We start from the raw sequence: 19,689 nt of genomic DNA on the forward strand, positions 1-19,689 counted from the left end.
CTCTTCCAATGGGCATTAAAACCTTCTGGTTAAACCACTCTGCATTCCACAGCTCATCAAAGGGGCATTGATATTGTCTTTTTATTCCACTGTAACCTCCACCACTTTTCCTATGGGAATTGATATTGTCTTTTTAATAATATTATTATTATTATTTATTATTATAGCGCCATTTATTCCATGGCGCTTTACATGTGATAGGGATATACATAACAAAAGCATTTACATAATCTTAACAAAACGAGTCAGTGACTGGTACAGGAGGAGCGAGGACCCTGCCCGCGAGGGCTCACATTCTAGAAGGGATGGGTGAGGTTACATTAGGTGAGGGTAGAGCTGGTCATGCAGCGGTGGTTACTGCAGGTTGTAGGCTTGTCAGAAGAGGTGGGTCTTCAGGTTTCTTTTGAAGGTTTCCACGGACGGCGAGAGTCTGATGTGTTGGGGTAGAGAGTTCCAGAGTAGGGTGGATGCACGGGAGAAATCTTGTATACGATTGTGGGAGGAGGAGATAAGAGGGGAGTAGAGAAGGAGATCTTGTGAGGATCGGAGGTTGCGTGCAGGTAAGTACCGGGAGACTAGGTCACAGATGTATGGGGGAGAAATGTCGTGGATGGCTTTGTATGCCATGGTTTGAGTTTTGAACTGGATTCTCTGGGCAATGGGGAGCCAGTGAAGAGATTGACAGAGAGGAGAGGCCGGGGAATAGCCGGGGGACAGGTGAATTAGTCAAGCAGCAGAGTTTATGATAGATTGGAGAGGCGCAAGAGTGTTGTAAGGGAGGCCACGGAGCAAGAGGTTGCAGTAGTCGAGACGGGATATGATGAGGGCATGCACTAGTGTTTTTGCAGAGTCTTTGCTGAGGAATGCACGGATCCGGGAGATGTTTTTGAGTTGAAGTCGGCAGGAAGTGGAAAGGGCTTGGATATGTGGCTTGAAGGAGAGATCAGAGTCCAGGGTTACTCCAAGGCAGCGAGCTTGTGGGACTGGGGAGAGTGAACAGCCATTGACGTTGATGGCTAGGTCAGATTGGGGATGTGAATGAGAGAGTGTAAAGTTGATGAACTCTGTTGTTTTATCCATGATGAGCTTTAGAAATCTGTCAGAGAAGAAGGATGACATGGCGGACAGACATTGTGGGATTTTGGTTAGTAGGGAGGAGATATCGGGTCCAGAGAGGTAGATCTGTGTGTCGTCAGCATAGAGGTGATACTGAAAACCGTGAGACTCTATGAGCTGTCCCAGGCCAAAGGTGTAGATGGAGAAGAGCAGAGGTCCTAGAACTGAACCTTGGGGGACACTGACAGATAGGGGGCGAGATGAGGAGGTGGTGCGTGAGTGGGAGACGCTGAATGTCCTGTCTGTTAAGTATGAGGAGATCCAAGTTAGAGCCAAGTCCGTGATGCCAAGAGATGAGAGAATCTGGAGTAAGAGGGAATGGTCCACTGTGTCAAAGGCAGATGACAGGTCCAGAAGGAGGAGGATGGAGTAGTGTCACTTGGATTTGGCACTTAATAGGTCGTTGGTGACTTTGGTCAGGGCAGTTTCAGTCGAGTGATGCGGTCGGAAGCCAGATTGCAGGCGGTCGAAGAGGGAGCAGGAGGAGAGGTGGGAGGACATTTCAAAGTGGACATGTTGTTCTAGTAGTTTTGAGGCAAAGGGGAGGAGTGATATGGGGAGGTAGCTAGTCAGAGAGGAAGGGTCAAGGGAGGGCTTTTTGAGGATGGGTGTGATTGCGGCATGTTTGAAACATGAGGGGAAGACACCGGTTGTTAGTGACAGATTGAAGAGGTGAGTTAGGGTTGGGATGAAGACTGTGGTAAGGTTAGTGATGAGGTGGGATGGGATTGGGTCAAGTTCGCAGGTGGTGAGGGCCCATGTTCTATTAGAACGCTCCGCATCAGCAGCGCCCTTTGGTCAATTGAAACTTATGAAAATTGCCTTGGTTTTTAACAAAACCATTTTATTTAAAAAAAAATATTTTTTAACCTGTTTGTCTTTTCTGAGCACATTCTCTCATTTTATGTATATTCGGGCTCTAATCAAATTGCCCTTGTTATTTTCAGGCCGAATGTCGATTCATTCTGATGATTCCACATGTTGAATATGAAAGACAGAACACTAAAGAAACTGACATCCCATATAAAGTCTGCATGACTCCTATTTGAAGGAACTATGTGAGTGCAGACTGGCAGACATTGTTTTGCAGAAGCCCAGTAGGTAATGTAACAATGAAGTTTACTAAAAAAGGGGTTAATTTATAAGGTTTTGGGTTCTGCAAGATTCATGTCATGCCGGTCTGCACATTGACATTTGAAAATGTAATAAGCAGATTGAGGAGTGTTCTGTAGAGATTATCTGTGTGTTCTCCTTTAAGATCTGATTTTCTGGCACTCGGCTCCAAAACAGACTCTATAGGGTTAACCTTTGTTTACAGTGCTCTCTCTCTCCTGTTCCTGATTAGGTGCACGTGCCTTGCGCCCCCCTCCCTCTCCACAGTCCATCGCTGTCAGTATCCATGCTGGACGCAGGTGACTTAATCCTGATGTCCAGATATGCGTGGTTGAGGAGCAAGGGACGGTGGGGGGACGGTAGGAGGGGCTGAATGCATGCGCCGCCTTCTAATCGGCATTGGACAGATTGAAGCACGTGATCTCTTAGCCCGACATAAAAGAGTGATTGGCTGAGCCTGTAGCCACGCCCCCTTGAGGAAGCCAGTGCGAAATGCGCATTAGGGCCAGGGGTCACGTGGTAAGTGGGTCCTAACAGCCTTCCTGACTGGTAATAGCATGTAACACATGATTTGACACTGCTAACACCACAAAATGAGATATTCTTGCTTGATTCAGTGAGGTGACACTAACTGGGGTCTGAGATTTCAGCACAGGGTAACTGTGCACTGGGCACATGAGCACTGATAGTCTGCAGCCTGCATTTATGATTGCACTTGAGGCATAGACTGAGATATATATATATATATAATGGCGTGCTGTTAAACTGTGACTTGTGTTTTCTCTGCCTGCTGTTTGCCACCTCCCGTGGAGAGGGGAAGATAAAGCCCTTCTGATTACTAAAAAGACTGGTGTTAAACTGTTTACTGCAATGTGATTTGATTGATGTTAATGCCACTCAGGATATATACTTGTAAACCTGCAAACCACCCCAATTGATCCGTTCATTATTTACTATGGCTCACTGTCTGCTAAATAACTGTTTTTAATTGTTTGTCAGCATATATGTAAAATAAATGGATTTATACTTTTTCACAAAAATTGCTGCATGTGTAATTATTCTGTCTTTCTAAGTAAAATGCTTAATAAGGAGTTAGCATGATTTATATCAAAGTCTGGTTCTTTTTGTGGTATATTATGAGGAGGGGTTGTGTGGACTTTAGGCAAAAGTTTTGTCTGATGGTGTCAATCTTCTGTTTGAAGAATGAGGCAAAGTCGTCGGCTGAGATGAGAGAAGAGGGAGGAGGTGCTGGGGGACGAAGGAGAGAGTTGAAAGTGTTAAATAGCTGTTTAGGGTTGTGAGATAGGGAGGATATGAGAGATGAGAAGTAGGTTTGTTTTGCTGTAGTGAGTGCGGACTTGAAATTAGTGAGGGATTGCTTGAATGCGATGAAGTGCTCGATGGAGTGAGACCTTTTCCATCTCCGCTCCGCAACCCTGGAGTCCCGGCGCAGTTCTTTAGTAAGTTTAGTGTGCCAGGGTTGCCTGTTGAATGTGCGAGATGTGGTGTGTGTGAGAGGGGCGATCGAGTCTAGAGCTGCAGCTATTGTGGTGTTATATGAAGCAGCAGCAACATCTGCATCGTGTAAGGAATTTATGTCTGTAAGAGGGAGGAGGGATTCAGAGAGTGAGTGTAAGTCAAGGTGTTTGAGATTTCTGCGAGGGTATGCAAGTTTGTGGAGTGGGGATTGTTGCCCCGGGGAGGAGAGAGAAGAGAATGTAAGTAGGCTGTGATCAGAGAGAGTGAGAGGTGAGTTAGAGAGGTTAGATAGGGAACAGAGGTGGGTGAAGATGAGGTCCAGTGAGTGGCCATCTTTGTGGGTGGGTGTGGAAGACCATTGAGTGAGTCCGAAGGAGGAAGTGAGAGATAGGAACTTAGAGACAGACGAGTGGGAAGTGTTAATGGGGATGTTGAAGTCACCCATTATGATAGTGGGGATGTCAGTGGAGAGGAAGTGAAGCAGCCAGGTGGTGAAGTGGTCTAAGAAGGTGGTGGCTTGCCCTGGGGGTCGGTTAACGACGGCCATTTGGAGGTTGGAGGGGGAATAGATGCGCACACAGTGCACCTCAAAAGAGGGGAGTGTAACGGAGGGTGGCAGTGGGATTTGGGTGAAAGCGCAGTGTTCTGATAGGAGAAAACCTACGCCTCCGCCATGTTTGCCGTTGGGGCGGGGGGTGTGGGAAAGGTGGAATCCGCCATATGAAAGTGCAGCTGGGGAGGCTGTGTCAGAGGGGGTGAGCCAGGTTTCAGTGATGGCGAGGAAGGAAAGTTTGTTTGTAATGAAAAGATCTGGATGAAGGAAAGTTTGTTGCAGACAGAGCGAGCGTTCCATAGAGCTCCTGTTAGAGCAACTAAGGGAGTGGGGATTGGTTGGATGGGTATGAGCTTAGAAGGGTTGCGACAGTTTGTGGAAGGTCGTGGATAGGAGGAAGAAGTAACTGTGGTGATATGGCGAGGAGGACCAGGATTTGGAGAGATATCTCCAGCAGTGAGGAGGAGCAGAGAAAGTGTTAGCAGGTGGGAGCAAGAGAGAGCATGAGGTGGCTCTCTGTGTTTGGAGATCCAGGATTGAATGTTTAGGAATAATTTGGAGGAGGAGGTGAGATGAATGGGGAGGATGGAGGGAGAGATGAAGAGTTTCTTACTAGGTGTAGGGATTTGAGGGGTTACTAGAAAGTGGAGGACTATAGAGGAAAAAGTGAGAACTAACAGAAACATAGTTAAAAGAGAGTAAGTGGTCAAAGTGTTGGTTACCTGACTCCTGCCCTGACTAACTGCCTCTGAAATAACTGCCACTTATCTCCGAAGCCACTTTGCACAAGAAGACGTGTGCACCCCTTACAGAGCTTCTAAATATATAGGGCACATTAAACTATCAGGTGAAGGGCATTGTGGGAGCTGCATATGGCTAAATTAGCAGCTGGTCGTCTCACCAGGAGATGGCTGGGTGATCAAACACAGAGCTAGGACTCTAGTCTCTGCAGTTTAGCACCTCTAAAAATCAGATAAGATCTATAGTGGGGAAGGGACAGACATATGTGGGTATTGAATGGAGTGGGACAGATAAAGCAGAGAAGTTATGCAGAGCATGTACCAGTGAGGTGAATCAGCAAAGCAGAGCATTAGATTACAGCAGACACAGCAAGCATAGTAGTTATGCAGAGCATGTACCAGTGAGGTTATTCCACTGCGACCTCCACCACTCTTCCAAGGGGCATTGATATTGTCTTTTTATTCCACTGCGACCTCCGCCACTCTTCCAAAGGGCATTGATATTATCTTTTATTCCACTGTAACCTCCACCACTGTTCTAAGGGGCATTAAAACCGTCTTGTTCAGCTACTGTGACCTCCACGTCTCTTCCACAGGGCATTGTTATTGTCTTTTTATTCCACTGCGACCTCCACCACTATGACAAGGTGCATTAAAATCATCTTGTTAAGCTACTGTGATGTCCACGTCTCTTCCACGGGGCATTGATATTGTGTTTTTATTCCACTGTAACCTCCACCACTCTTCCAAGGGACATTGATATTGTCTTTTTATTCCACTGCGACCTCCACCACTCTTCCAAGGGGCATTAAAACCGTCTTGTTAAGCTACTGTGACCTCCAAGTCTCTTACACAGGGCATTGATATTGTCTTTTTATTCCTCTGTAACCTCCACCACTCTTCCAAGGGGCATTGATATTGTCTTTTTAATGCACTGCGACCTCCAACACTCTTCCAAGAAGCATTGAAACCATCTTGTTAAGCTACTGTGACCTCCACATCTATTCCACGGTGCATTAAAACTTTCTGGTTATCCGTTTCCCGACCGCCCACTGTAGATAAATGTCCGAGCTGCCTGGGCTCTGTGCAGCGCGGACGTTTAAAAACGGTGGGTGGTCCCGCACCGCTCAGGACCCTCAGGGTCTTGCAAGCGCTGCGGGAGCGGTGCAGAGCGATAGCTCTGACAGGGAACATCATCGGGACCTGATTGGATCAGGTCTCAGTGATGTTAACCCTTTGCTGTCTTCTATATGCCGCGATCTATAGTGATCGCGTCATATAGAAGACAACAGGAGGAGAGGAGGTCGTCCACTTACCTCTCCGACGGCCCCCTTATACCTTCCAGGACCTGACGTTGCTATGGCAGCTGGAGGTCACATGACTGCCTCTAGATCTGCCATATATGGTGTCCTGCCTGGCTCAGCCTGCAGCTGAAGCCAGGCAGGAGACTGACTGTGAAACAGTCTGGGAAGATCTCATGTAATGTAATACATGTCTATTACATTACATGAGATCAGTGATCAGAAAAATAAAAATTAATGTCCCATACAGGGACTAAGTAAAAATGTAAAAAAAAGTAAAAAAAAATGTTTTTAAACTGTTAAAAAAAAATTACAAAATAAATAAAAATAAATGAATAAAATATTAAACCGATAAATCCGTATATTCATGCAAAAATGAAAAAATTACACATATTTGGTATCACCGCGTCCAAAACAACCCGAGCTATAAAACTGTCACACTAATTAACTCCTTCTGTGCACACCGTAATAAAAATAAATAAAAAACGGAGCAAAAAACTATGCTTTTTCCTCATATCGCCAAACAAAAAGTGGAAAAAAATGCGATCATAAAGCAAAATGGAAATAAAAATGGTACCACTGAAAATGTCATCTTGTTCCGCATAAAACAAGCCACCATACAGCTCCATCAGTCGAAAAATAAAAAAGTTATACCTCTCAGAATAAAGCAATGCAAAAAAAATATTTTTTCTATAAAATGGTTTTATTGTGTAAAAGCGCCAAAACATTAAAAAATATACAGTAAGTGTAGTATCGCTGTAAACGTACTAACCCGAAGAATAACGCTGCCTGATCACTTTTACCACACGCAGAACGGCATAAAAAAACCCCACAAAAAACAATTCCTGAATTGTTGGTTTTTGTTAATTTTACCTCCCAAAAAACGGAATAGAAAGTGATCAAAAAATGTCACGTACCCAAAAATGGTACTAATAAAAATGTCAACTCGTCCCGCAAAAAACAAGCCATCACATGACTCTGTCGGCCAAAATCTGGAAAAATTATAGCTCTCAAAATATGGCGATGCAAAAACTAGATTTTGCAAAAAAAAGCGTCTTTTAGTGTGTGACAGATGTCAGTCATAAAAACCCGATATAAATCTGGTATCTCTGTAATCGCACCGACCCGAAGAATAAAGTAATCTAATCAGTTATATCACACTAGGAATGGCGTAAAAAATAAATAAAACCAATTCTTCACCTGCTACTGATTAGTTTATTATGTCTCCCAAAGATCGCAGTAAGGCGCAGAGCCTTACATTTATCCTGCGCTCTGCACTGAGCACTTACCCCAGAGTTTCTGTGTAAATCTCTGAAATATGTGATTCAGACGGAACCCATGACGGAACATTCCCTGTAATGAGGCAGATATAGGCACTGTGGATGCCGTCTGGCCAGGGATCCCACGGTGTCAGTTTTTTTAGGTGTGCATAAAAGTGCGGTTGGCCACAGTTTTGTGCACTTCTGAAAAAAAGGACACCGCTAAACAGAGGCCAGATGGAGTCCAGAGTAACTCTGCTGCCTCATTACAGTGAATGGATCCCGCAGGGGTTTCATCTGAATTACATCACTTGGAAATTCAGATGGAAACCCCGATGTAAGTGCTCAGCCTAGAGCGCCGGATAAATGTTACGTAAAATGTTCCCAATAAAAGCTTCAACTCAGTCCTCAAAAAAAGCTAGTCCCCACTCAGGTCCGTCATCTGTTAAAAAAATAAGGGACTTCCAAGTTACTGGTAGCAGAAAGGCTCTGGAAAAGCGAAATTGCCCTTGCCCCCCAAAAGAAATTCAGAAAATTTTGTGCTCCCAAATCCAAATGCCTATTCTACAATAATTTGTTCTCCAATTGTCAAATAGCACTCCGTCCCCCCCAGATCTCGCCGTATGGCTGAGCAGTACGATACAGCCACATATGTGGTATTGACACTTTTAGAAGAAATTGTGTGACACATTTCGGCACCATTTTTACCCATTGCCCTGTGTGAAAATGTAAAATCTGAGGGTAAAACATTTTTTTGTGGTAAAAATATAATTATGCTTTTTTCACTGCCCAATGGTTTAAATTTAAAAATTAAAAAATACTCACTACTTCCCTAGATGAATTCCTTGAGAGGTGTAGTTTACAAAATGGGGTCACTTGTGGGGGTTTCTGCTGTTTCGGCATGTCAGCGACTCTTCAAATGTGACATGGTGTCTGCAACCTATCCCAGCCAACATAGCGCTGCTTTCTCTTCCGAACCCTGCCGTACACCAAAGCAGTGGTTGTCCCCCACATATGGGGTATCGGCGTACTCAGGAGAAATTGCACAACAAATTTCATGGTGCAATTTATCCTGTTACCCTTATGATAAGGCAAAATTAGGGAATGAAAAACATTTTTTGTGGGAAAAATGTGAAAATTTTATTTTTACGGCTCAATATTATAAACTTCTGTGAAGCGGCTGAGGGTGCAAGGTGCTCACCACACATCTAGATAAGTTCACTAAGGGGTCTAGTTTCCAAAATGGTGTCACTTGTGGGGGGTTTCCACTGTTTAGGCACATCAGGGGCTCCCCAAATGCAACATGGCATCCGCTAATTATCCAAACAAATTTTACATTCAAAAAGTGAAATGGCGCTCCTTCCCTTCCAAACCCTGCCGTGCGCCAAAACAGTGGTTTGCCTCCACATATGGGGTATCGGCGTGTTCAGGAGAAATTGCACAACAAATTTCATGGTGCAATTTTTCCTATTACCCTTATGATAATGCAAACTTAAGGGATGAAAAACGTTTTTGTGGGAAAAATGTGAAAATTTTATTTTTACAGCTCAATATTATAAACTTTTGTGAAGCACCTGGGGGTTCAAGGTGCTCACCACACATCTGGATAAGTTCCCTAAGGGGTCTAGTTTCCAAAATGGTGTCACTTATGGGGGGGTTTACACTGTTTAGGTACATCAGGAGCTCTCCAAACGCAACATGGTGTCTGTTAATTATTCAGACAAATTTTACATTCAAAAAGTCTAATGGCGCTCCTTCCCTTCCGAACCCTGCAGTGCGCCCAAACAGTGGTTTTCCCTCACATATGGGGTATCAGCGCGCTCAAGAGAAATTGCACAAAAAATTTTGGGTTCCAATTTTTCCTGTTACACCTGTGAAAATAAAAAAATTGGGTCTAAAGTAACATTTTTGTGAAAAAAGTTAAATGTCAATTTTTTTCTTCCACATTCCAAAAATTCCTGTGAAGCACCTGAAGGGTTAATAAAGTTCTTGAATGTGGTTTTGAGCACCTTGAGGGGTGCAGTTTTTAGAATGGTGTCACTTTTGGGTATTTTCTGTCATAAAGACCCCTCAAAGTGACTTCAAATATGATGTGGTCCCTAAAAAAATGTTTTTGTAAATTTTGTTGGAAAAATGAGAAAACGCTGGTCAACTTTTAACCCTTATAGCTTCCTAACAAAAAAATTTTAGTTCCAAAATTGTGCTGATGTAAAGTAGACATGTGGGAAATGTTATTTATTAACTATATTGTGTGACATATCTCTCTGATTTAAGGGCATGAAAATTCAAAGTTTGAAAATTGCAAAATTTTCAAAATTTTCGCCAAATTTCCGATTTTTTCACAAATAAACGCAAGGGATATCGAAGAAATTTTACGACTATCATGAAGTACAATATGTCACGAAAAAAAAATCTCAGAATCAGGGGGATCCGTTGAAGCGTTCCAGAGTAATTACTTCATAAACTGACAGTGGTCAGAATTGAAAAAATTGGCCCGGTCACGAAGGCAAAAACAGGCTCTGGTGCGAAGTGGTTAAACCACTGTGTACTCCACAGCTCTTCCATGGGGCATTGATATTGTCTTTTTATTCCACTCTAACCTCCACCACTCTTCCAAGGGGCATTGATATTGTCTTTTTATTTTACTGCGACCTCCTCCACTCTTCCAAGGGGCATTAATATTGTCTTTTTATTCCACTGTGACCTCCACGTCTCTTCCAAGGGGCATTGATACTGTCTTTTTATTTAATTGGAACCTCCACCACTCTTCCAAGGGGCATTGATATTGTCTTTTTATTCCACTGGAACCTCCACCATTCTTCCAAGGGACATTGTGTAACGGGTCTGGGAGGTGGAACCTCTGTGCAGCTATACAAGGGGGCAGTCCATGTAAGGAAGCGGGTGGCTCCCAGGGAAGACGGGCAGGTAGTCACGGCAAGTGACAGGGACAGTCTCTGGGTAGAGGGGCAGGTAGTCACGGCAAGTGACAGGGACAGTCTCGGGGTAAAAGGACGGGTACTCACGGCAAGTGACAGGGACAGTCTCTGGGTAGAAGGACAGCAGGCAGGTGGCTGGTGAGCGCTCCCAGGTGAGCGGGCGAGAGTGTCTGGTGGGCAGGTGGTCACGGCAAGTGATGGCAGAGCCTCCAGGTAGGCTAGCAGACAGGTAGCAGGTGAGCGCTCCCAGGTGAGCAGGCAAGAGTCTCTGGACAGGCAGGTGGTCACGGCAAGTGACGGCAGAGCCTCCAGGTAGGCTAGCAGACAGGTAGCAGATGAGCGCTCCCAGGTGAGCAGGCGAGAGTCTCTGGACAGGCAGGTGGTCACGGCAAGTGACGGCGGAGCCTCCAGGTAGGCTAGCAGGCAGGTAGCAGATGAGCGCTCCCAGGTGAGCGAGCAGGCTGGTCCATAGACAGACTGACAGGTGTAGGAAAGCAGACTGTCGGACCGCAGGCTTGCAAGCAGGTAAACGGATATCAGGCAGGTATCAAGCAGGAATCAGGCAGGTAACAGGCAGGAATCCGGCAGGTGACTGGCAGGTAACAAGCAGGAATCTGGCAGGTGACTGGCTGGTAACTGGTAACGGGACCTGAGGGCTGAAGCAGAGTGAAGGCTTTGCAACAACATTGCTCGGGCACCTCCATTTTGGAGGAGGTGCCTTAAATATGGGAGGTCCTCCGGCAATTGGCCGGGGACTCCTTAGGACGGCGCGCGCGGTCCCTTTAAGAGAGGGGGAGCGCGCGCGCGCGCGCCCTAAGTACACTGCCGGGGAAGGAGCGCGTGCCGGAAGCAGCGGGGAGAGAAGCGCTGGAGGACGCCGCGCCAGGAGCGGGGAGGTGAGAGGGACGGCGTCTCTGCCTAGTACGGGGCAGAGACGCCGATGCTACAGTACCCCCCCTTTAGGCCCCCTCTTTTTTTGGCCAGAAAGAAATTTTTCAAGGAGAAGCGGGGCGTTGATGTTCTCCCTGGGTTCCCAAGTTCTCTCCTCAGGACCAAACCCCTTCCAATCTACCAGAAAAAAGGTCTTTCCTCTTACCCTCTTGGAGGCCAGAATACTCTCTACCTCAAAGACGTCATCAGCGGAAACCGGAGCAGGAGGGGCACCTGGATTATTGGAAAAAGAGTTAAAGACAACGGGTTTGAGGAGAGATACGTGGAAGGAGTTGGGAATCCGAAGGGTGGCCGGGAGATTTAATTTGTAGGCCACAGGGTTAATTTGCCTGAGGACTTCGAAGGGACCGATGAATCGAGGGCCCAACTTGAAGGAGGGTACTTTGAGCCGCACATGTTTGGACGAGAGCCAAACCTTGTCTCCCGGACGGAATTGAGGCGGATCCAGACGTCTCTTATCAGCATATCTCTTCATCCGCTCAGAGGACAGAAGAAGAGCGGACCTGGTACTCTCCCAAAAAGTAGAAAATTCGCTGACAAGAGACTCCGCAGCAGGGTTGTCCACAGAAACGGAGACAGGGAGCGTAATCCGGAGGTGCTGGCCATAGACAATAAAGAACGGGGACTTGGAAGAGGATTCGCTCTCGTGGTTATTATAATAGAACTCGGCCCAAGGAAGGATGTCCACCCAATCAGAATGGTGGGCATTAACAAAGTGCCGGAGATAGCTGGTAAGGATCTGATTGATCCGCTCCACTTGACCATTGGACTGAGGGTGGTAAGCGGAGGAGAAGTCCAGGGTGACGTCCAGCAGTTTACATGTGGCTCTCCAGAAGCGTGAGGTAAAATGAACCCCTCGATCCGACACGATGTGGAGGGGTAGGCCATGGAGACGGAAGATATGGCGAATAAAGTCCTTAGCCAGCTCAGGTGCAGACGGAAGACCAGGCAGGGGAATGAAGTGGGCCATTTTAGAGAAGCGGTCCGCAACCACCCAAATGACAGTACACCCGGCAGAGACAGGAAGATCGGTAATGAAGTCCATAGCGATGTGTTGCCACGAGGCAACAGGTATGGGAAGCGGCAGGAGATGACCAGCTGGTAAGTGTCTGGGAATTTTGTTGCGGCCACAAGATGAACAGGCAGAGACGAAGTCTACCACATCCTTACGCAGGGTAGACCACCAGTAATGCCGGGAAATGAGTAGGAAGGTCTTCTTTTGGCTGGCATGGCCAGCTAGTTTAGAAGAATGACCCCAGCGAAGAACCCTCTCACGGTCTGGAGGCGCCACGAACGTCTTGCCGGGTGCAAGACGAGTCAAATCCAAGGGGGCCACATTCATCACCTTGGAGGGGTCGATAATGTGCATAGGCTCCTCCTCTTGGTCGGAGGACAGGAAGGATCGGGACAAGGCATCAGCTTTGACATTTTTGTCCGCCGGGCGGAAATGAAGGATGAAATCGAAGCGGGCAAAGAACAAAGACCACCGGGCTTGACGTGGATTAAGTCTCTGGGCATTTTGGAGATATGCCAGGTTCTTGTGATCCGTATAGATGATCACCGGGTATAGAGCCCCTTCAAGCAGGTAACGCCACTCCTCCAGCGCCAATTTAACGGCAAGCAGTTCTCGGTCTCCTATGGAGTAATTGCGCTCAGAGGAGGAGAAGATTTTAGAGAAAAAGCCGCAGGTTACCATTCTCCCTGAGGAAGACTTCTGGGTGAGCACCGCTCCGGCTCCAGAGGAGGAGGCATCGACCTCCAGGTAGAACTGTTTGTTGCAGTCCGGACGGTGCAGCACAGGGGCAGAGGAGAAGGCTTGTTTCAGGGAAAGGAAGGCCTCCTCAGCTTCGGATGACCATACCTTGGGATTTGCTCCCTTACGGGTGAGCGCAGATATGGGCGCAGTCCGTGACGAGAATTGAGGAATGAAGAGACGATAGTAATTAGCGAAGCCCAGGAATCGCTGTATCGCCTTCAAGCCCTCCGGACGGGGCCACTTTAGGACAGCAGAGAGCTTCTCGGGATCCATTCGCAAGCCTGTCTGGGAGATAACATAGCCCAAGAAAGGAAGAGAGGTCTGCTCAAAAAGGCACTTCTCGTATTTAGCATAGAGATGGTTCTGCCTGAGCCTAAGCAGGACCTGACGAACATCCCTCCGGTGTGTGGGAAGATCCGGAGAGAAGACCAAGATGTCGTCCAGGTATACCACCACGCAGGAGTAAAGAAGGTCACGGAAGATGTCGTTGACCAGTTCTTGGAAGACGGCGGGAGCATTGCAGAGACCGAAGGGCATCACACGGTACTCATAGTGTCCGTCCCGGGTATTAAATGCTGTTTTCCACTCGTCTCCCTGACGGATACGGACCAGGTTATAAGCTCCACGTAGATCCAGCTTGGAGAAGATCCTGGCGCCTTTAAGACGATCAAATAACTCAGAGATGAGCGGAAGGGGGTATTTATTTTTAACCGTGATCTGATTGAGTCCTCTATAGTCAATACAGGGGCGTAGCGAGCCGTCTTTCTTTTTGACAAAGAAGAATCCGGCTTCAGCCGGGGAGGTAGATTTTCGGATAAATCCCCTAGCCAGATTCTCTTCAATGTACTCAGACATGGCCCGGGTCTCGGCTGCAGACAACGGGTAGATACGCCCACGGGGAGGAGTGGTGCCAGGTACCAGGTCGATCGGGCAGTCATATGGCCTATGGGGTGGCAACGTCTCTGCTTCCTTCTTACCGAAGACGTCCGCATAGGGCCAGTAAGGAGCCGGGAGACCTGGTAAATTAGCTGGAGTAGGCGGAGGGCGAACTGGGCGGACCGGAACCAGGCAGGTCCTATGGCAGTCTGGACCCCATCGGAGTACTTCACCGGATCGCCAGTTCAATACGGGTTCGTGTGTCTGGAGCCAAGGTAGACCTAGCAACAGGGAGTGAGAAAGTCCGGACAACACATGGAATGAGATTTCCTCAGAGTGCAGCATTCCCACCTGCAGGGTTATGGGTTCAGTGACGAGCAGGATGGTCTCCGAGAGAAGTCTTCCATCCACGGAGGCGACTGATAATGGTTCAGCCAGGGACTTGGTGGGAATATGGTATCTCTCTACCAGAGACTGGGAGATGAGGTTTCCAGCAGCTCCAGAATCCAGGTGGGCAAGTTCAAAGTGACGGTTTTCTCCTCAAGCAATAGAGACCGGTAAAGTCAGAGATGGAGAGGGCTTACTTTTGTCTAGGACGACCTCTCTGAGCGGTCCTAGACACTGGCGTTTCCCGGCTTCTCTGGGCAGGAACGGATGAAGTGCTCCATACTGCCACAATAGAAACAGCTTCCCTCGGCTCGGCGAGATTCTTGGCAAGATTTGACCATCTTGGTCTGGTCGATCTGCATAAGTTCAGGCGAGGGCGCCCGCGGAGTGACTGATTGAGAGGCAGGTCTCAGGGAAGTAGGAGCAGAGCAAGAAAAGTCTTTCTCCCAGGTAGTCTCTTTGGCACGTTCTTGTAACCGGATGCCAATCCGGGTAGCTAGTGACACCAGGTCATCCAGAGTGGTAGGAATGTCCCGACCAGCTAACTCGTCTTTAATCCGACCGGAAAGACCCTCCCAGAAGACGGACACCAGAGCCTCATTTTCCCAGGCAAGCTCAGAAGCGAGGGTGCGGAACCGTATGGCATATTGGCCCACGGTGAGACTCCCTTGGCGGAGACGTAGCAGTGAGGAGGCAGAAGAGGTTTTCCGTACAGGTTCATCGAAGACTTTCCGGAAAGCAGCGAGGAAAGACGGCAGGTCGGACACCAGGGGATCCCCTCTCTCCCACAGGGGATTTAGCCATGCCAGTGCCTCCTCAGTAAGATGGGACATGATGAAGGCCACCTTGGCTCAGTCGGAGATGAACTGGTATGCCAATAGCTCAAAGTGCAGGGTGCACTGGTTTATGAAACCCCGAGCTAAAGTAGGTTCGCCGGCAAAGCGTGGAGGTGCCAGAAGCCGAGGTCCATAGTCGGGTACCATGAAGGGACTGGATTGCGGTACCGCAGGAATGGGCACGGCTGGACCAGAGGTAGACATAGACAAGTCACACAATGTGCCTAGACGAGAGTTAACGGACCGTAGATAGGACAGTACCACCTCCTGCTGAGTTTTCTGACGTAAGACTTCCTGGTGCAGATCGGAGATCTGGGGGCCACCGGGTTCCATGGCCCGAGCAAACTGTAACGGGTCTGGGAGGTGGAACCTCTGTGCAACTATACAAGGGGGCAGTCCATGTAAGGAAGCGGGTGGCTCCCAGGGAAGACGGGCAGGTAGTCACGGCAAGTGACAGGGACAGTCTCTGGGTAGAGGGGCAGGTAGTCACGGCAAGTGACAGGGACAGTCTCTGGGTAAAAGGACGGGTACTCACGGCAAGTGACAGGGACAGTCTCTGGGTAGAAGGACAGCAGGCAGGTGGCTTGTGAGCGCTCCCAGGTGAGCGGGCGAGAGTCTCTGGACGGGCAGGTGGTCACGGCAAGTGACGGCAGAGCCTCCAGGTAGGCTAGCAGACAGGTAGTAGGTGAGCGCTCCCAGGTGAGCAGGCAAGAGTCTCTGGACAGGCAGGTGGTCACGGCAAGTGACGGCAGAGCCTCCAGGTAGGCTAGCAGACAGGTAGCAGATGAGCGCTCCCAGGTGAGCAGGCGAGAGTCTCTGGACAGGCAGGTGGTCACGGCAAGTGACGGCGGAGCCTCCAAGTAGGCTAGCAGGCAGGTAGCAGATGAGCGCTCCCAGGTGAGCGAGCAGGCTGGTCCATAGACAGACTGACAGGTGTAGGAAAGCAGACCGTCGGACCGCAGGTAAACGGATATCAGGCAGGTATCAAGCAGGAATCAGGCAGGTAACTGGCAGGTAACAGGCAGGAATCCGGCAGGTGACTGGCAGGTAACAAGCAGGAATCTGGCAGGTGACTGGCTGGTAACTGGTAACGGGACCTGAGGGCTGAAGCAGAGTGAAGGCTTTGCAACAACATTGCTCGGGCACCTCCATTTTGGAGGAGGTGCCTTAAATATGGGAGGTCCTCCGGCAATTGGCCGGGGACTCCTTAGGACGGCGCGCGCGGTCCCTTTAAGAGAGGGGGAGCACGCGCGCGCGCCCTAAGCACACTACCGGGGAAGGAGCGCGTGCCGGAAGCAGCGGGGAGAGAAGCGCTGGAGGACCCCGCGCCAGGAGCGGGGAGGTGAGAGGGACGGCGTCTCTGCCTAGTACGGAGCAGAGACGCCGATGCTACACATTGATATTGTCTTTTTATTCCACTGTAACCTCCACCACTCTTCCAAGGGGCATTCATATTGTCTTTTTATTTCACTGTAACCTCCACCACTCTTCCAAGGGGCATTGATGTTGTCTTTTTAATCCACTGCGACCTCTACCACTCCTCCAAGGGGCTTTAAAACAGTCTTGATAAGCTTCTGTGACCTCCACGTCTCTTCCAAGGGGCATTAAAACCCCATAGTTAAACCACTCTGAACTCCACAGCTCTTCCAAGAGGCATTGATATTGTCTTTTTATTCAACTGTAGCCTCCACCACTCTTCCAAGGGGCATTGATATTGTCTTTTTTTTCCACTGCGACCTCCACCACTCTTCCAAGGGGCATTAAAACTGTCTTGTTAAGTTACTGTGACCTCCACGTCCCTTCCGCGGGGCAATGAAATTGTCTTTTTATTCCACTGCGACCTCCACCACTCTTCCAAGGGGCATTGATATTGTCTTTTTAATCCACTGCGACCTCCACCACTCTTCCAAGGGACATTGATATTGTATTTTTATTCCACTGCGACCTTCACTCTTCTTCCAAGGAACATTGATATTGTCTTTTTTTTCCACTGTTTCCTCCACCACTCTTCTAAGGGGCATTGATATTTTCTTTTTATTCCACTGCGACCTCCACCACTCTTCCAAAGGGCATCGATAATGTCTTTTTAATCCACTGCGACCTCCACCACTCTTCCAAGGGGCATTAAAACCGTCTTGTTAAGCTACTGTGACCTCCACGTCTCTTCCAAGGGGCATTAAAACCGTCAATTTAAACCACTCTGAACTCCACAGCTCTTGCAAGAGGCATTGAGATTGTCTTTTTATTCCACTGTAACCTCCACCACTCTTCCAAGGGGCATTGATTTTGTCTTTTTAATCCACTGCGACCTCCATCTCTCTTCCAAGAAGCATTAAAACCATCTTGTTTAGCTACACGTCTATTCCACGGAGCCTTAAAACCTACTGGTTAAAACACTGTGAACTCCACAGCTCTTCCAAGGGGCATTGATATTGTATTTTTATTCCACTGTAACCTCCACGACTTTTCCAAGGGGCATTGATATTGTCTTTTTATTTTTCTGCGACCTCCACCACTTTTCCAAGGGGCATTAATATTGTATTTTTATTCCACTGCGACCTCCATCACTCTTCCAAGGGGCATTGATATTGTCTTTTTATTCCACTGTAATCTCCACCACTCTTCCAAGGGGCATTGATATTGTCTTTTTATTTTACTGCGACCTCCACCACTTTTCCAAGGGGCATTAATATTGTCTCTTTATTCCACTGTGACCTCAACCTCTCTTCCAAGGGGCATTTAAACCATCTTGTTAAGCTACTGTGACCTCCAAGTCTCTTCCACAAGGCATTGATATTGTCTTTTTATTCCACTGCGACCTCCATATCTCTTCCAAGTGGAATTGATATTGTCTTTTTATTCCACTGCGACCTCCACCACTCTTCTAAGGGGCATTGATATTGTCTTTTTAATCTACTGTGACCACCACCACTCTTCCAAGGGGCATTAAAACAGTTTTGATAAGCTACTGTGACCTCCACGTCTCTTCCAAGCGGCATTAAAACCGTCTGGTTAAGCTGTTGTGACCTCCACATCTCTTCCACGGGGCATTGATATTGTCTTTTTATTTAACTGTTTCCTCCACCACTATTCCAAGGGGCATTGATATTGTCTTTTTATTCCACTGTAACCTCCATCACTCTGCCAAGGGGCATTGATATTGTCTTTTTATTCAACTGTAACCTCCACCATTCTTCCAAGGGGCATTGATATTGTCTTTTTATTCCACTGCGACCTCCACCACTCTTCCAAGGAGCATTCATATTATCTTTTTAATCCACTGCGACCTCCACCACTCTTCCAAGGGGCATTAAAACCTTCTTGTTAAGCTACTGTCACCTCCACGTCCCATCCAAGGGGCATTAAAACCGTCAATTTAAACCACTTTGAACTTCACAGCTCTTGCAAGGGGCATTGATATTGTCTTTTTATTCCAATATAACTTCCACCTCTCTTCCAAGGGGCATTAAAACCGTCTTGTTAAGCTACTGTGACATCCACGTCTCTTTCACGGGGCATTGATATTGTCTTTTTATTCCTCTGTAACCTCCACCTCTCTTCCAAGGGGCATTGATATTGTCTTTTTAATCCACTGCGACCTCCACCACTCTTCCAAGGGGCATTAAAACCGTCAATTTAAACCACTCTGAACTCCACAGCTCTTGCAAGAGGCATTGATATTGTCTTTTTACTCCACTGTAACCTACAGCACTCTTTCAAGGGGCATTAATATTGTCTTTTTATTCCACTACGACTTCCACCACTCTTCCAAGGTGCATTAAAAACACCTTGTTTAGCTACTGTAACGTCCATGTCTTTTCCACGGGGCATTGATATTGTCTTTTTATTCCACTGTATCCTCCACCACTCTTCCAAGGGGCATTGATATTGTCTTTTTAATCCACTGCAACCTCCACCACTCTTCCAAGAGGCATTAAAACAGTCTTGTTAAGCTAATGTGACCTCCACATCTCTTCCAAGGGGCATTAAAACCGTCTGGTTAAACCACTCTGAACTCCACAGCTCTTCCAAGGGGCATTGATATTGTCTTTTTATTCTACTGTAACCTCCACCATTCTTCCAAGGGGTATTGTTATTGTCTTTTTGATGCACTGCGACCACCACCACTCTTCCAATGGGCATTAATATTGTCTTTTTATTCTACTGCGACCTCCACCACTCTTCCAAGGGTCAGTGATATTGTCTTTTTATTCCACTGTAACCTCCACCACTCTTCCAAGGGGCATTGATATTGTCTTTTTATTCCACTGTGACCAACACCACTCTTCTAAGGGGCATTGATATTGTATTTTTAAACCACTGCGACATCCACCACTCTTCCAAGGGGCATTAAAACAGTATTGATAAGCTACTGTGACCACCACG

The sequence above is a fragment of the Phyllobates terribilis genome, unplaced genomic scaffold (assembly GCF_046119375.1).
Source record: "Phyllobates terribilis strain yellow unplaced genomic scaffold, ASM4611937v1 Scaffold_21__1_contigs__length_20361869, whole genome shotgun sequence".
NCBI lineage: Eukaryota > Metazoa > Chordata > Amphibia > Anura > Dendrobatidae > Phyllobates > Phyllobates terribilis.